Below are 16,626 nucleotides of genomic sequence, written 5' to 3' on the forward strand. Positions count from 1 at the left end.
CTCTCTCACACTCCCAATCTCTCTCTCTCTCACACTCCCAATCTCTCTCTCTCTCACACTCCCAATCTCTCTCTCTCACACACTCCCAATCTCTCTCACACACTCCCAATCTCTCTCTCTCACACACTCCCAATCTCTCTCTCTCACACACTCCCAATCTCTCTCTCACGCTCCCAATCTCTCTCTCACACTCCCAATCTCTCTCTCTCTCACACTCCCAATCTCTCTCTCTCTCACACTCCCAATCTCTCTCTCTCTCACACTCCCAATCTCTCTCTCTCTCACACTCCCAATCTCTCTCTCTCTCTCTCACACTCCCAATCTCTCTGTCTCACACTCCCAATCTCTCTCTCTCTCACACTCCCAATCTCTCTCTCTCTCACAATCCCAATCTCTCTCTCTCTCACAATCCCAATCTCTCTCTCTCTCACACTCCCAATCTCTCTCTCTCACACTCCCAATCTCTCTCTCTCTCTCTCACACTCCCAATCTCTCTCTCTCACACTCCCAGTCGCTCTCTCTTCCCCCCCAGTCGCTCTCTCTTCCCCCCCAGTCGCTCTCTCTTCCCCCCCAGTCGCTCTCTCTTCCCCCCAGTCGCTCTCTCTTCCCCCCCAGTCGCTCTCTCTTCCCCCCCAGTCGCTCTCTCTTCCCCCCCAGTCGCTCTCTCTTCCCCCCAGTCGCTCTCTCTTCCCCCCCAGTCGCTCTCTCTTCCCCCCCAGTCGCTCTCTCTTCCCCCCCAGTCGCTCTCTCTTCCCCCCAGTCGCTCTCTCTTCCCCCCCAGTCGCTCTCTCTTCCCCCCCAGTCGCTCTCTCTTCCCCCCCAGTCGCTCTCTCTTCCCCCCAGTCGCTCTCTCTTCCCCCCAGTCGCTCTCTCTTCCCCCCCAGTCGCTCTCTCTTCCCCCCCAGTCGCTCTCTCTTCCCCCCCAGTCGCTCTCTCTTCCCCCCCAGTCGCTCTCTCTTCCCCCCCAGTCGCTCTCTCTTCCCCCCAGTCGCTCTCTCTTCCCCCCAGTCGCTCTCTCTTCCCCCCCAGTCGCTCTCTCTTCCCCCCAGTCGCTCTCTCTTCCCCCCCAGTCGCTCTCTCTTCCCCCCCAGTCGCTCTCTCTTCCCCCCAGTCGCTCTCTCTTCCCCCCCAGTCGCTCTCTCTTCCCCCCCAGTCGCTCTCTCTTCCCCCCCAGTCGCTCTCTCTTCCCCCCAGTCGCTCTCTCTTCCCCCCCAGTCGCTCTCTCTTCCCCCCCAGTCGCTCTCTCTTCCCCCCCAGTCGCTCTCTCTTCCCCCCCAGTCGCTCTCTCTTCCCCCCCAGTCGCTCTCTCTTCCCCCCCAGTCGCTCTCTCTTCCCCCCCAGTCGCTCTCTCTTCCCCCCCAGTCGCTCTCTCTTCCCCCCCAGTCGCTCTCTCTTCCCCCCCAGTCGCGCTCTCTTCCCCCCCAGTCGCTCTCTCTTCCCCCCCAGTCGCTCTCTCTTCCCCCCCAGTCGCTCTCTCTTCCCCCCCAGTCGCTCTCTCTTCCCCCCCAGTCGCTCTCTCTTCCCCCCCAGTCGCTCTCTCTTCCCCCCCCCCAGTCGCTCTCTCTTCCCCCCCCAGTCGCTCTCTCTTCCCCCCCCCAGTCGCTCTCTCTTCCCCCCCCCCAGTCGCTCGCTCTCTTTCCCCCCCCCCCAGTCGCTCGCTCTCTTCCCCCCCCCCAGTCGCTCGCTCTCTTCCCCCCCCCCAGTCGCTCGCTCTCTTCCCCCCCCCCAGTCGCTCGCTCTCTTCCCCCCCCCCAGTCGCTCGCTCTCTTCCCCCCCCAGTCGCTCGCCCTCTTCCCCCCCCAGTCGCTCGCCCTCTTCCCCCCCCAGTCGCTCGCCCTCTTCCCCCCCCAGTCGCTCGCCCTCTTCCCCCCCCAGTCGCTCGCCCTCTTCCCCCCCCAGTCGCTCGCCCTCTTCCCCCCCCCAGTCGCTCGCTCTCTTCCCCCCCCAGTCGCTCGCTCTCTTCCCCCCCAGTCGCTCGCTCTCTTCCCCCCCCAGTCGCTCGCTCTCTTCCCCCCCCAGTCGCTCGCTCTCTTCCCCCCCCAGTCGCTCGCTCTCTTCCCCCCCCCAGTCGCTCGCTCTCTTCCCCCCCCAGTCGCTCGCTCTCTTCCCCCCCCAGTCGCTCGCTCTCTTCCCCCCCAGTCGCTCGCTCTCTTCCCCCCCCAGTCGCTCGCTCTCTTCCCCCCCCAGTCGCTCGCTCTCTTCCCCCCCCAGTCGCTCGCTCTCTTCCCCCCCCAGTCGCTCGCTCTCTTCCCCCCCCAGTCGCTCGCTCTCTTCCCCCCCCAGTCGCTCGCTCTCTTCCCCCCCCAGTCGCTCGCTCTCTTCCCCCCCCAGTCGCTCGCTCTCTTCCCCCCCCAGTCGCTCGCTCTCTTCCCCCCCCAGTCGCTCGCTCTCTTCCCCCCCCCAGTCGCTCGCTCTCTTCCCCCCCCAGTCGCTCGCTCTCTTCCCCCCCCAGTCGCTCGCTCTCTTCCCCCCCCAGTCGCTCGCTCTCTTCCCCCCCCAGTCGCTCGCTCTCTTCCCCCCCCAGTCGCTCGCTCTCTTCCCCCCCCAGTCGCTCGCTCTCTTCCCCCCCCAGTCGCTCGCTCTCTTCCCCCCCCAGTCGCTCGCTCTCTTCCCCCCCCAGTCGCTCGCTCTCTTCTCCCCCCAGTCGCTCGCTCTCTTCCCCCCCCCAGTCGCTCGCTCTCTTCCCCGCCCCCCCCCCCAGTCGCGCTCTCTCTCTCTTCCAACAACAACATGCCCTCAAAAAACTCTCTGCACCGCCGGGCACTCCAGCTAGTATAGATAGATAGATTAAAAAAAACAAAAAATTATACTGAGATGACCCCAAAACCTGGAATGGCGCTGCAGGAATTGGCCTTGAAGTGTCACAGAATTCAACAAATGCTGCCAGGTCAGTTATACAGTTATACAGCTAGATGCAGAATAAAGCTCCCTCTGCCCAGTGAATTGCATCGTGTTAGCTTGGCTCTGGGGCAGCGCCCTTGCTTCTGAGTTGTGGGTTCAAGTTCCACTTGACTGGTGTCCATTTATCCTTCAATAAGACCACCAAAAAAACCTGATTCAGTGGTCACTCCTCTCATTTGCCCATTTGTGAGACTTGCTCCATATAAATGCAATTTATTGTGCAGTTACTGCTATCCTGAAAAGGGGGTTTTACCCTTGTAGTGTAGTTTTCACTGTTTCCTCTTTTGCTTGCTAGCAACAATGTGTATGTGTTCCTTGTAATGATTCTGTTTGGTGTTTGGTTGCTAAACATTTTCACACAGCATTTGGAGATCAAAGCTGTAACCTTGCAATTTATTTCAAATGGACACACTTGGATTTGTAGATTAATTGTTTGTCTTCTGGCTTCCGGTTCAAATTGTGGTTCTTGTGGGCCTAAAAATGTATAAGGACTCTGTTGATTAGGTACGGATTTTCTTCAACTGAAATCAGTCAACCAGTTTTGTAATCTATTTTTTCTCTGCAATAGATTATTTATAAACTGTTCTTGGTACCATTTGATTAATGATTCAGTCTTAAACTGGTAGACTCAAGTCCTGTACGGTGGTGTAGTGGTTATGTTACTGGACTAATAATCCAGAGGCCTGGACTAATAATCGTGATTTCCGACAGTTTGAGAATTTGAATTTCGTTTTTTTTTAAATCTCAAAATAGTGAACAGTGAGGAGGATAGTGATAGACTTCAAGAGGACATAGACATGTGGCAGATGAAATTTAACGCAGAAAAATGCAAAGTGATACATTTTGATAACGAGGAGAGACAATATAAACTAAAGGGTACAATCCTAAGAGGGTGCATGAACAGAGAGACCTGGGGGTATATATGCACAAATCGTTGAAGGTGGCAGGGCAGGTTGAGAAAGCGGTTAAAAAAGCATGCGGGATCCTGGGCTTCATAAATAAAGGCAAAGAGTACAAAAGCAAAGAAGTTATGATGAACCTTTATAAAACACTGGTTCGGCCTCAACTGGAGTATTGTGTCCAATTCTGGGCACCGCACTTTAGGAAGGATGTGAAGGCCTTAGAGAGGGTGCAGAAAAGATTTACGAGAATGATTCCAGGGATGAGGGACTTCAGTTATGTGGATAGACTGGAGAAGCTGGGGTTGTTCTCCTTGGAGCAGAGAAGGTTGAGAGGAGATTTGATAGAGGTATTCAAAATCATGAGGGGTCTAGACAGAGTAGATGGAGAGAAACTGTTTCCATTGGCGGAAGGGTTGAGAACCAGAGGACACAGATTTAAGGTGATTGGCAGAAGAGCCAAAGGTGACATGAGGGAAAACTTTTTTACGCAGCGAGTGGTTAGGATCTGGAATTTACTGGCTGAAAGGGTGGTGGAGGCAGATTCAATCGTGGCTTTCAAAATGGAATTGGATAAGTACCTGAAGGAAAAATTTGCAGGGCTACGGGGAAAGGGCAGTGGAGTGGGACTAGCTGAAGTGCTATTGCAGAGAGCTGGTATGGGCTCGACGGGCCAAATGGCGGCCTGCTGTGCTGTAGCCATTCTATAATTCTATGAATAAAAAGCTAGGATCAGTAAAAGTGACCATGAAACTGTTGGATTGTTGTAAAAACCCGACTGATTCACTAATGTCCTTTCGGAAAGGAAATCTGCCATCCTTTCCCGGTCTGGCCTATATGTGACTCCAGCCCCACATCAACGTGGTTGACTCTTAACTGCCCCTTAAAGTGGCCGAGTGAGACACAGTCGTATCAAACTGCTACACGCAGCAGTTCAAGAAGGTGGCTCACCATCACCTTTACAGGGAAACTATGGATGGGGCAATAAATGCTGGCCTTGCCCACGTCCCGGGAATGATTATTTAAAAAAAAGAGTTTTGGACTGTGTGCCTAACACTTCCATGCTGATAAATATACTGACAAATCCCTTGTGTCTTGCAATTCACTTAGGGAATAACTCTGCCCTCCCCTCCTGCTGCTGACTCTGGGCAGTTTCCAGTAACTTCATAAATCTTGAGTTACATGTTGCTTTGTTGCTACGCTAAATGCCTGATGGAATGGCCTGGTTGCTTGGAGTTTCGATTCCATAGTGACGGTTCTGGCAACGTTGGGGAGAGAGCAAATCAATGAAACTTCCTTTTGGCCCGGACTGCTGAAGTGGCAATAGGATGTCAGATTAACAATTTAGTAGCCTTTGTGGCACAGAGCTGCCATTGAGTTAAGGCCGAGCTGCAGAGAGTCATTGGAACAACACGAGCAGAGATGTACAGAATGTTTTCCAATAAATATAACCGTGCCAATGAGAATAATTCCAGACAAAGCAACATTACTAAGGAGGCAACCAAGAGCAAAATTGAGGCAATGTTAGAATTAAAATGTAGCACTTTTTGTATGCCATGTGACAGTGTAGCCAGAGAGCTGTAACAGGACAGGTGTCTCATGAGTTTGACCCTGGGAATTGCTGAGGGCAGATGTGGATAAATTGCATTGGGTACCAATGGACAAGTCACAGATTTCCCATAGTACAGTATATGTATGCAGTAGCAATCTTGGATCAACAGATGGTGGCTTTTACTAACTTTCTCCCTCCTTTCCCTGCTGAATGCACCAACTCTTCATGAAGTGCAGTTCCAGAGACACTGGCAGTCCCCCAGCACCTCAGCCACGTGGCCATTTTTCTTGAGTGAGTCTCCACAGTGAATGTTGCCGGGCTGTTGTACAATGGAGGGCATCACAACCGAGCCCAAACTTGTCCTCTTGCAATGTTCAGACATACACACTTGTAGTATAGATTGTCTTTCTCTTTCCATTCCTCACCCTGGAGTGTTGAGCTCATTTGAGGAGCCTCAGCTGCTGCCTGGGCTGAGGCCAGCTAACTTGGGGCAGACTGGGGATTGAACCCGAGCCCTGCCTGACTTGTATGGTTTTGCTGCTCACAAACTAAACTCACTGAGCTATTGGGGCGTTCTAGATGTGGTGGTTGCCAGTGCATTCTAATTTGCACGAACAAAGGAAGAGTTTTGGATAGCGATGTTGCTGGCAAGAGAGTTCCACAGGCTGGAGAAGTGGTTTGTGAAGCTTTGCTGCTGTTACTGTCTGCTGATGTTTTGGAATAGTTACAGGGTGCAGGGGCACAGCTGCAGCAGCTCTTGTGTATACACACAGATCTGCCTTAAGTGCTAGAAATCTGCTTGACTTGCTTCAGTAGCTCTGATTGACAGAACGGCTGGATCTTTCCACTCTTACTGAGGATGGAGTCTGGTTTAGAGTGGGCCTTCCTCAACAGGCCTCTTCTGGTTCCATGGGCAAGAGACTGGTTCTTAACATCCTGTCAGATAGGGCTACAGTATCATAGATATAGACTATGTTAAAAAATGACATGGAAATCACAATGAAGACCTTTCAACTTGTTTGCTCTCGCCCTTTCAGAATACCAACCCTATCTCCCCATTACTGCAGTGTTAAATGTCTCTGGCCTCAATCACTTTTCCTGCCAAGCCGTTCCAGATGCTGATACCCCTCTTTGTAAAGAGATACTTCCTGGCGCCTGTGCTAAATTTATCTTTCGCAACCATTGACTCCCCATTCCCCATGCGTTAAATTTAAAATTCTCATCTTTAAATCCCTGTATGGCCTTGCCCCATCCTGTCTCTGCAATTTCCTCAAGCCCTATATCTCTGTCTTGCTCCCTAGTCATTTCCCAAACACTCAGTTCCTCTCTCTCTGGTCTTTTGTGCATCCTCTCACTCCCTTCACCTCACCATTGACAGCAGAACCGTCCGATGCTTTGGTCCTTCTCCCTGAAATTCTCTCCCTAAACCTTTTAATGTCTCCACCTCCTTCAGAAAACCTGTCTCTTCAACCCAGCTTTTGTTCACTGTGCTAACCTCTTCCTTCCTGGCTTGGTGTCCCTTTTCCTTCTACCTTAACTTGGGGTGTTCTTTACACTAAAGGCACTATATAAATGCATATCATTGCTGTTGCTGCTAAATTGAAATCTACATGTTTGAGACTGGCTGAATATTTTTCTCCATCAGCATATTTATTAGTTAAACTTACTTGCAGACAGGAATGGCACCTTCAATTAAGTATTTAGAATATTTAGTTATCTTTTGTTCCCCACCCCCCCTTTCTTTAAATAATCTGGGGGACTAGAGTCTTGATCTGTCAGAAAGGTTTTAAAGCGCTGAATGTTTTGATGCAAATGTGGCAGCATTTTGGCACATTGCAAGATGCAGCAAACAGCAATGGATGAACTAATGAATCTGCTTCTGGTGGCATTGAGGACTGTTATTTGAATAGTGTTGTGGGATCTTCAATGCCCACCTGAACCGCTGGAGCAGACAGTTGTGGCTCCTGTTTAATGTCTCTCTCACTGACACTGACAGTGCAGCATCCCCTTTACTACTGTGTTGGATTGCCAGCTTGCAGTTACATGCTTAAATCCTGGAGTGGGGCTTGAACCCACAGCCTTCTGACAAGCAAATCTAATACCAACTGAGCCTAGGCTGACACTTGGAATCATAGTGAAATTGCTGAGGCTACATTAGCAGATCCACCAGGATCTAAAAGAGATGAGGTTAACGTTTCCGATGCTACCCTTCATCAAGACACAAAGATTAGTTCCTGTGTGTTGAAAGGTAGAAAGAAATGAATCCCTTACTAAGCATGCATAAATTTTGCTGCAATGAATAAGGTACACTAAAACATTTGACTTGAATCACTGATGTGCTATTTAACCTGCTAAATACAATGCCTGATGCTGCATGACATTTATCAGTGATAAGCTGTCACTCCCTTCAGGCTCTGTCACAGTATTTTGTGTTGCACTGCATTACATTTATTGCATATAGTGAAGCAGTAGCCTCTTGTATGTTTAGATAAATATTTCAGTTCCTGGGTAAAGGCATTGCGTGGTGTAATGTGAAGGTGTAGAGACCAGAAAATCCCTACTTTGAATCTCGGTCCATGCTGAGTTGGCTGGTCTCCTCTGGGGCCACAGTAAGGCCACCACAATTGGCTAAAGCAATAGAGAAGACAAAATCTCCAGCTCCTGACTGGTATCCAGTGAGAACCTTGTAGGAAGTGTATATGTGTATAGACATCAGGATTAGGAACAGTATCCGCAGTATTTTGCTTTTGTTTTAGGAACAGCTGTGATGCCCTCTATGGTTGAATTGCCTGCCAACACTCGTTCTCTAGACTCGCACATAAAAAATGGCTGCTTCATTGAACAATAGGAAAGCTACAAAAGTGCCTTCTGGAGACAAGAATTCTTTATGCATTGCAAATAAAAGGCAATGCCTGAAAACACTCCGTATTGTAATGATCTCCAGTTTTGACTGTCCTGGTTTTTAAAACAAAAAAATATATTTTTGAGGTGTATTTTGTGCTCCGCGTGTTGAAAGAAATCAGCAATGGGAATGGGAGCACTTTAGTCTGCATATCAAGCACTTAAAATCAGATACAGCATGGCTGGATTCAGAGCGACGTTCCCTTGACTTCACTCCACAATACACTAATCCCAGCCTCATAAGTGCACTCTTGCTTCCCATTGTAAAGTGTGTTTTTACATTTGTTTTCCTACCCCAGCTTTCTTTCTGGCCTCTCTGAGGTAGATCATCAGTTTAGTGCCGTGGCCCAGTAACCATTCGGAACTGTGTTCAAACGGTTCATGCTTTAATTTGTTAATGGTCAAAATACTTTAAATACAATAGATAATTTGACTGGTTCAGTTTTTATTCAAATCTAATTCCAATTGTATAGCAGTTTTTTTTGATTTCGTGAAGCTAGTGGTTATTTTCCAAACTACGCCTTTGCTCAGATGTTTATTCACATTATGGATGCTTTCTTATTATTGCTGTCAGCTGATGAGACTGGGGCAATTTTAGCTGCATAATAGTGTTGAGGGGAAATGCTTTTTAGAGGAATGTGGCTGCTTGCTTAGCAACCACAGAGAAATTGGCACCAGTTCAGCCTGTTTTCCATTGCAATTGTGACTTTAAAAATCTAAGCCGGATGAAGGTACTGTAAAGCACAGTGAGGGGAAAGTAAATGAGCGATATAATATATGGACAGTATGCTATGCCTCTGCAATGTGCAATAAAATAAATCCCATATTGACAAAAAAAATCTCCGTGTGAAGGCTTTGTAGCACATCCCATATCATGTGCATACCAATATAAAAAGATAACAGGCGTAAATAGCTGTACTGCAAACATCTTTCACAGTAGAAAGTACAGCGTTTGGCATTTTTACGGAAACTGAAATAGGAAATTCTATCCTCCATCAATGCTGTGCCGTAGCTCGGAGGTGGGTGGAGTAGAATAGGAGAAGAACAGTGCTATTGTATGTGATCTGCTGGGCCCACTGTCAGGTTTGGAAATCATTATTCATTGTATAAGCTCCCTGCATGATCCACCATGTGAAGGTGTGTTACTGAATACTGGTGCATTGTGCTGATCTAAATGTTACTGCTGCTTCATTTTTTTAATCAAAAAAAGTTGCAACCCTTGGTATTCCAAATAGATAAAAGAATGCATGACTTTTTAAAGGTTAAAATGGAAAAAAAGCTCCTACATATTATGAATTTAATGGTGAAATTAGATTGTATTTTGTAAAACACGATGTTTAACTGTGACAAATTTATGCCTTACGTCCACATATGCAGTTTATAAGTGGGGGGTGGTCAGTGATGCAGGAAGAGGAATCCAGGCCCCTTCCACCCCTGTCCCATCCGTATCCCAAGAATGTTGAAACCAAAGATTATTCCTTCTTGCTTATTGAGGGACTCTGTGGGTGTCTGCCCTCTGAGCAGCGTTGATCTGCTCAACACTCTTGGGATTAAGAAGCTGCTGCTGAAATGGCCCCACAGTGTCAAGCAAGGCACTCTTCCCCTGCTGGGGCTGTTGTGGCCTCAGACTTGCAGTTTGATGGTCTGGCTTATAGGAGCTGCTTAGTGTCGGTGTCATTAGGATCAGTGTCCACTCAGCTGACATTGATATGAGGGGACTGCTTCAGTACTGATGTCACTTTGGATCCTTGGCACCAACGTCCTTAGTGCTGAGAACAATGATGCACAACGTACTCAGACCCTGAGCTGTCAACATTGAGGCATCAGTCAGCATTTAAAAACAAGAAAATCCTGCATGAAGACATTGTGTCAGTGCCACCACCCTACTTCCCTCACCTTGTCTGTCAGTTCCCTTTGTAAGATGAATAAATGCTAAGTCCTGTAAGTTATGTAAGAAATATTGTAATCGATATTTCAGATTTGGGTCAGTTCTTTTTGTCGGCTTAGTGGCCTGTCCCTTTAAAATTTTTTGAGAAACAAGTGTACTCGGAAAGTTTCTTGCTCTTTGTAGTTCCAACTTTACAACAACAACAGCTTGCATTTATATAGCGCCTTTAACATAGTAAAATGTCCCATGATGCTTCACAGGAGTGCTATAAACCAAATTTGACGCCGAGCCACATAAGGGGCTATTAGGGCAGCTAGTCAGAGAGGTAGGTTTTAAGGAGCGTCTTAAAGGAGGAAAGAGGTGGAGAGGTTTAGAGAGGGAATTCCAGAGCTTAGGGCCCAGGCAGCTGAAGGCACGGCCGCCAATGGTGGAGTGATTAATATCGGGGATGCGCAAGAGGGCAGAATTAGAGGAGCGCAGAGATCTCTGAGAGTTGTAGGGCTGGAGGAGATTACAGAGATAGGAAGGGGCGAGGCCATGGAGGGATTTGAAAACAAGAATGAGAATTTTAAATTCGAGGCGCTGCTTAGCCGGGAGCCAATGTAGGTCAGCAAGCACAGGATCATAGAGTCATAGTTATACAGTACAGAAAGAGGCCCTTCGGCCCATCGTGTCCGCACCGGCCATCAAGCCCTATCTATTCTAATCCCATTTTCCAGCACTTGGTCCGTAGCCTTGTATGCTATGGCGTTTCAAGTGCTCATCTAAATGCTTCGTGAATGTTGTGAGGGTTCCTGCCTCTACCACCCTTTCAGGCAGTGAATTCCAGATTCTAACCACCCTCTGGGTGAAAAAGTTTTTCCTCAAATCCCCTCTAAACCTCCTGCCCCTTACCTTGAAACTATGCCCCCTGGTTATTGACCCCTCTACTAAGGGGAAAAGTTCCTTTCTATCTACCCTATCTATGCCCCTCATAATTTTGTACACCTCAATCAGGTCCCCCCTCAGCCTTCTCTGCACCAAGGAAAACAACCCCAGCCTGTCCAGTCTCTCTTCATAGCTGAAGCACTCCAGTCCAGGTAACATCCTGGTGAAACTCCTCTGCATTGTCTCCAATGCAATCACATCCTTCCTATAGTGTGGCGACCAGAACTGCACACAGTATTCCAGCTGTGGCCTAACTAGCGTTTTGTCCAGCTCCATCATAACCTCCCTGCTCTTATATTCTGTGCCTCGGCTAATGAAAGCATGTATCCCATATGCCTTTTTAACCACCTTATCTACCTGTCCTGCTGCCTTCAGGGATCTATGTACATGCACACCAAGTTCCCCCTGATCATCTGTCCTTCTAGGGTCCTACCATTCATTGTGTATTCCCTTGCCTTGTTAGTCCTCCCAAAATGCATCACCTCACACTTTTCAGGGTTAAATTCCATTTGCCACTGTTCTGCCCATCTGACCAACCCGCCTATATCGTCCTGTAGCCTGAGGCTTCCCTCCTCGCTATTTACCACTCCACCAATTTTTGTGTCATCTGCGAACTTACTGATCATACCCCCTACATGCATATCTAAATCATTAATGTACACTACAAACAGCAAAGGACCCTGCGGTACACCACTGGACACAGGCTTCCAGTCACAAAAACAACCTTCGACCATCACCCTCTGCCTCCTGCCACTAAGCCAATTTTGGATCCAATGTGCCAAATTGCCCTGGATCCCATGGGCTCTTACCTTCTTGACCAGTCTCCCATACGGGACTTTGTCAAAAACCTTACTGAAGTCCATGTAGACTACATCAACTACACTACCCTCATCCACACACCTCGTCACCCCCTCTCAAAATTCAATCACATTGGTTAAACATGATCTCCCCCTGACAAAGCCATGCTGACTATCCTTGATTAATCCTTGCCTCTCCAAGTGGAGACTAATTCTGTCCCTCAGAATTTTTTCCAATATTTTTCCTACCACTGATGTTAGGCTCACTGGCCTGTAATTCCCTGGTTTATCCCTACTACCCTTCTTGAATAATGGTACTATGTTAGCTGCCCCTCAGTCCTCTGGCACCTCCAGAGTGATGGGTGAACGGGACTTTGTGTGAGTTAGAATACAGTAAGAGTTTTGGATGAGCTTAAGCTTATGGAGTCAGGGAACAGTTTCCAAGCTGTTAAACATTTGCTTTTAGCTTGCAGCTCATCACTTGGCTAAAGCCTCATCATACCAGCAAACACAAATTGGAGCTCACGTTTCAGTTGCTGTTTTCTTGGCAAGAATTCAAATTCACTTCATTTCATTTTGTACAGTGGCTGTATTTAATATACTTTCTTGGCTTGGAAACTACTGTAACGGCAGCACTGAATGTATGCCTCTATTGCAGCAAAATAATGTCATCTCAAAATATTGGGAAGTTTAATTACCAGCAGCATGAGTCCCCATTAATACAAGACGGATGCATGTTAAATTCCATAAAATATGTAAGGTACATTGCTTCAAAATGAACTGGTAATTGCTATTTATCAAAAAATTCCCCATCCCTTTTCTAACACTTATGCATAGGACAATGGGATTGGAATCTAACATTCATGTTGGCTTATGAAGTGCCTGAATTAGCTTATCTTTGAACTGTTTCACATAACCAAGACCAAGTTACATTAATCATTATCACAGTCAGTACACAGTATGACACTGAATGAAGTGTAATTAACTCCTACTTGCAAGTGTCATTATAGATGAAGTCAGACAAAAATGCATTGACTAACACTATATATTTAACAATTATGTTAACATATCTGATGCCATCGCAGAGTTGAGCATTGAGGATTACAATAGGTATTTGGCTACATTATTAACTGACAGTCTTGGACTTCAGTTAGGCTTGCTCCTATCATCAAAATATATCAGACTTGGTTGGATTTTGCTCGATAACAATATCCCAGTTATGTTCAATGTCAAAGATTACAGTGCAACAAGGTTGAGTTTACAGTTTGTATTGAACTATCTCTAAGTTTCCAGCACTCTGGTATCATTTTGTGATATGCGCATAAGGCATACAACCTCATCTTTTTAGTACGTTGGCTTGTGTAGGGTTGGGCAGTTCTGCTTTTTGGGGTGCACGGCTTCTCCTCGCCACCTGTGCTGCTTGTTTTCTTTCTTCAGTTGTCAGCTTCTTGTCTTCGCTCAACTAACCTTGCATGTCCGTTATCTCTATTGTTAAACTGTTATCTTAGTCTGTGGGTTTGGGGACTTGAACTGTGAACTAGCAGCTGTGATAGACTTAATCTCATTCAGTTAAACACAACATTTCCTAATCTCCCAGTTTTTACTCTCAACACTCTGCTTCTTAGCGAACTGCTTCATAAATTCTTTATAACTTTCTTTAATCTTTTGTCCTTTCTAGAAACCTTCTAGATTAAAGGTGGGCAAAGCAATACGTAATTCACTTCCACTTAAGGGACAGAATCATTAGTGTCCAGTCAAAAGGATCAAATCTATCACGCAGATCATGTTTAAGGTGTCATTCAACTGTAATATGTCAAAAACTAGAATTACCAGATGTCAATTAGGTGAAGGACAGGACTCCAATGAGAGGTTGCATTCCTTTTTCTCCCCCTAGTGTTTAGTTCATGACTGGGACAACAAGGTTGTGATATTAATTGCTTTCCAATCCCACCATGCCCGTTGGTTTGTACTGAGAGTTCTCTTTGTAGTTGAAAATGGTTTTGATTATCAGGTTGTGGTCTGATCTGTTTGTGGCCAGAGACATAGCCTTAAAAAGACTATTGCTTATATCAGTTATTAATGTCTCTGCTAGCCCTCAAAATAAAGATTCCAAGCAACCATGCACAGATAGCAACGGTGACTGTTGTGGTTTATGAATAATTTATGTAACCCGACATTTAAAAGCAAACACTAAAATACATTGAGACGTGATCTGCCTTTTAGAATTTAATATGCCTGAGTACTAAGGAAGCAGCTTGCTCTGCCAGTATAACAGCATATTGAGATGTGCACATGCACGCTCAATTTTCTCCTTCATTCTGGCTTTTGCTCTTTTTAATTATCTAGCCTTTCATTTTGAGATGTACTAGTTCAGCAGTTACATGCTTTGTTATCAAGATGATAGTTCTTGGTATTATCTAAATGGAAAGGGCCAACCTAGTTCATAAGAGTTCAGTTTAAATATAAGACCCATCATTTATCACGAGCAAAGCTGCCTGGCCTTTTCTTGCCTCTACTGTGACATCTGGCAGAAGTCCTTGTAATACCTCGTGGGAGGGAATTGCCTTTGGTTAAATGAATCGTGTTAAGGATCCAAGCAAACTAGGTTCATGAATTGAACCAATATGCAAAATAACCCCATGATTGATGGTTGATTAAAATTGTCTAGTTTTAGCTCCAAGCCTTTCCATATAATTTGTGCTTTACATGTTTGTGTTAAAATCTCTTGCCTACTTGGACATGCTGGTTGACTTGCTTTGTGTAATTGAAAAGCACACTTATTAGCTTACCCCAGGTTTCTTGGGAAAAAAACTTGCATATTATGCCTTTTAACAGTTTTAAGCATTACTTTGGACTTGCTCTATAGGTAGTGTGTTATGGTTATGTGTGTATATGCCATGCATTACATTGGATACCATGCAAACTAGCGTGGTGTGTATGTGTATAATCCATGCATTTCCTTGGTACACTTTGCCAAATATTGTATGTAACACGTGGCAGAATATAGAGATAAAAAAGCTGATGTGTGAATGCTGGAACTCGTTCATCAGTAACAGGTTTGATTATTGAGTGGCCAACCTAGCTCATTGATGGAAGCTGGGATGGGAACCTGTCTTTTGGGGCTGTGATTCTTCACACTCTGCTCCAGATAACCCTACAAACCAATGCCTTGGTATGTAGGGGGAACTTGGCTGGAAAGCACTAGAAAACTTGCTGGTTGGTTAAACTCCAACAGTACCCTCTCCTCTGTCGTCCAGCTGGGTGGGACTGCCCTCACCTGGTTCTATTCTTATCTATCTAATTGTAACCAGAAAAATCACCTGCAATGTCTTCTCTTCCCGCTCCCATACGGTTACCTCTGGAGTCCCCCCAAGGATCTATCCTTGGCCCCCTTCTATTTCTCATCTGCATGCTGCCCCTTGGAGACATCATCCGAAAACAGTGTCAGGTTCCACATATATGCTGACGACACCCAGCTCTACCTCACCACTACCTCTCTCGATCCCTCCACTGTCTCTGATTTGTCAGACTGCTTGTCTGACATCCAGTACTGGATGAGCAGAAATTTCCTCCAATTACATATTGGGAAGACTGAAGCCATTGTCTTCCCTAGCCACCAACTCCATCCCTTTCTCTGGCCACTGTCTGAGGCTGAACTAGACCGTTCGCAACCTTGGTGACGTATTTGACCCCGCGATGAGCTTCCGACCACATATCCGCTCCATCACCAAAACCGCCTACTTCTACCTCCATAGCATTGCCCGACTTCGCCTCTGCCTCAGCTCATCTGCTGCTGAAACCCTCATCCATTCCTGTTACCTCTAGACTCGACTATTCCAATGCACTCCTGGCCGGCCTCCCATCTTCCACCCTACATAAACTTGAGCTCATTCAAAACTCTGCTGCCCGTATCCTAACTCGCACCAAGTCCCGTTCACCCATCAGCACTGTGCTCGCTGACCTACATTGGCTTCCGATCTGGCAACGCCTCAATTTTAAATCTCTCGCCCTTGTTTTCCATGGCTTCACCCCTCCCTATCTCTGTAACTTCCTCCAGCCCTACAACCATAAGAACATAAGAAATAGGAGCAGGAGTAGGCCAATCGGCCCCTCGAGCCTGCTCCACCATTCAATAAGATCATGGCTGATCTGATCCTAACTTCAAATCTTCTATCACTCTGCATCCACCCGAACCCATGTGATCTCCCGGGAGAGGCGAAAAACCAGATAAAGACCCAATGGCTAATTTGGGAGAAAAAAATCTGGGAAATTCATCTCCGACCCATCTAGGTGATCGAAATTCTTCCAGGAGATCACTCTGTCCCTATATTTTCTACAGTACTTACCTTCTGTAAAGGCGATCTCCACCCCAGCCAGGAACAGGAATAAAACCATCTCCTGAAATCTAACACAGAATTAGAACACAGTAGGAGCAGAACCAGGCTACACGGCCCCTGGGCCCACTCCACTACCCACAGGGCCATGACCATCCCGAACCGAGACTCATGTCCAGTTTCCTGCCCGCTCCCTGTAACCCTTAATTCCCTTTACTTCTAGGAAACTATCTATTTCTGTTTTAAATTTATTTAATGATGTAGCTTCCACAGCTTTCTGGGGCAGCAAATTCCACAAACCTACCACCCTCTGAGTGAAGAAGTTTCTTCTCATCTCAGTTTTGAAAGAGCAGCCCCTTATTTTAAGATTATGCCCCCTAGTTCTAGTTTCACCCATCATTGGGAACATCCTCACCGCATCCACCCG

The sequence above is a fragment of the Somniosus microcephalus genome, chromosome 11 (assembly GCF_052327205.1).
Source record: "Somniosus microcephalus isolate GS21.2 chromosome 11, FLI_Smic_1.0, whole genome shotgun sequence".
Taxonomy (NCBI): Eukaryota; Metazoa; Chordata; class Chondrichthyes; order Squaliformes; family Somniosidae; genus Somniosus; species Somniosus microcephalus.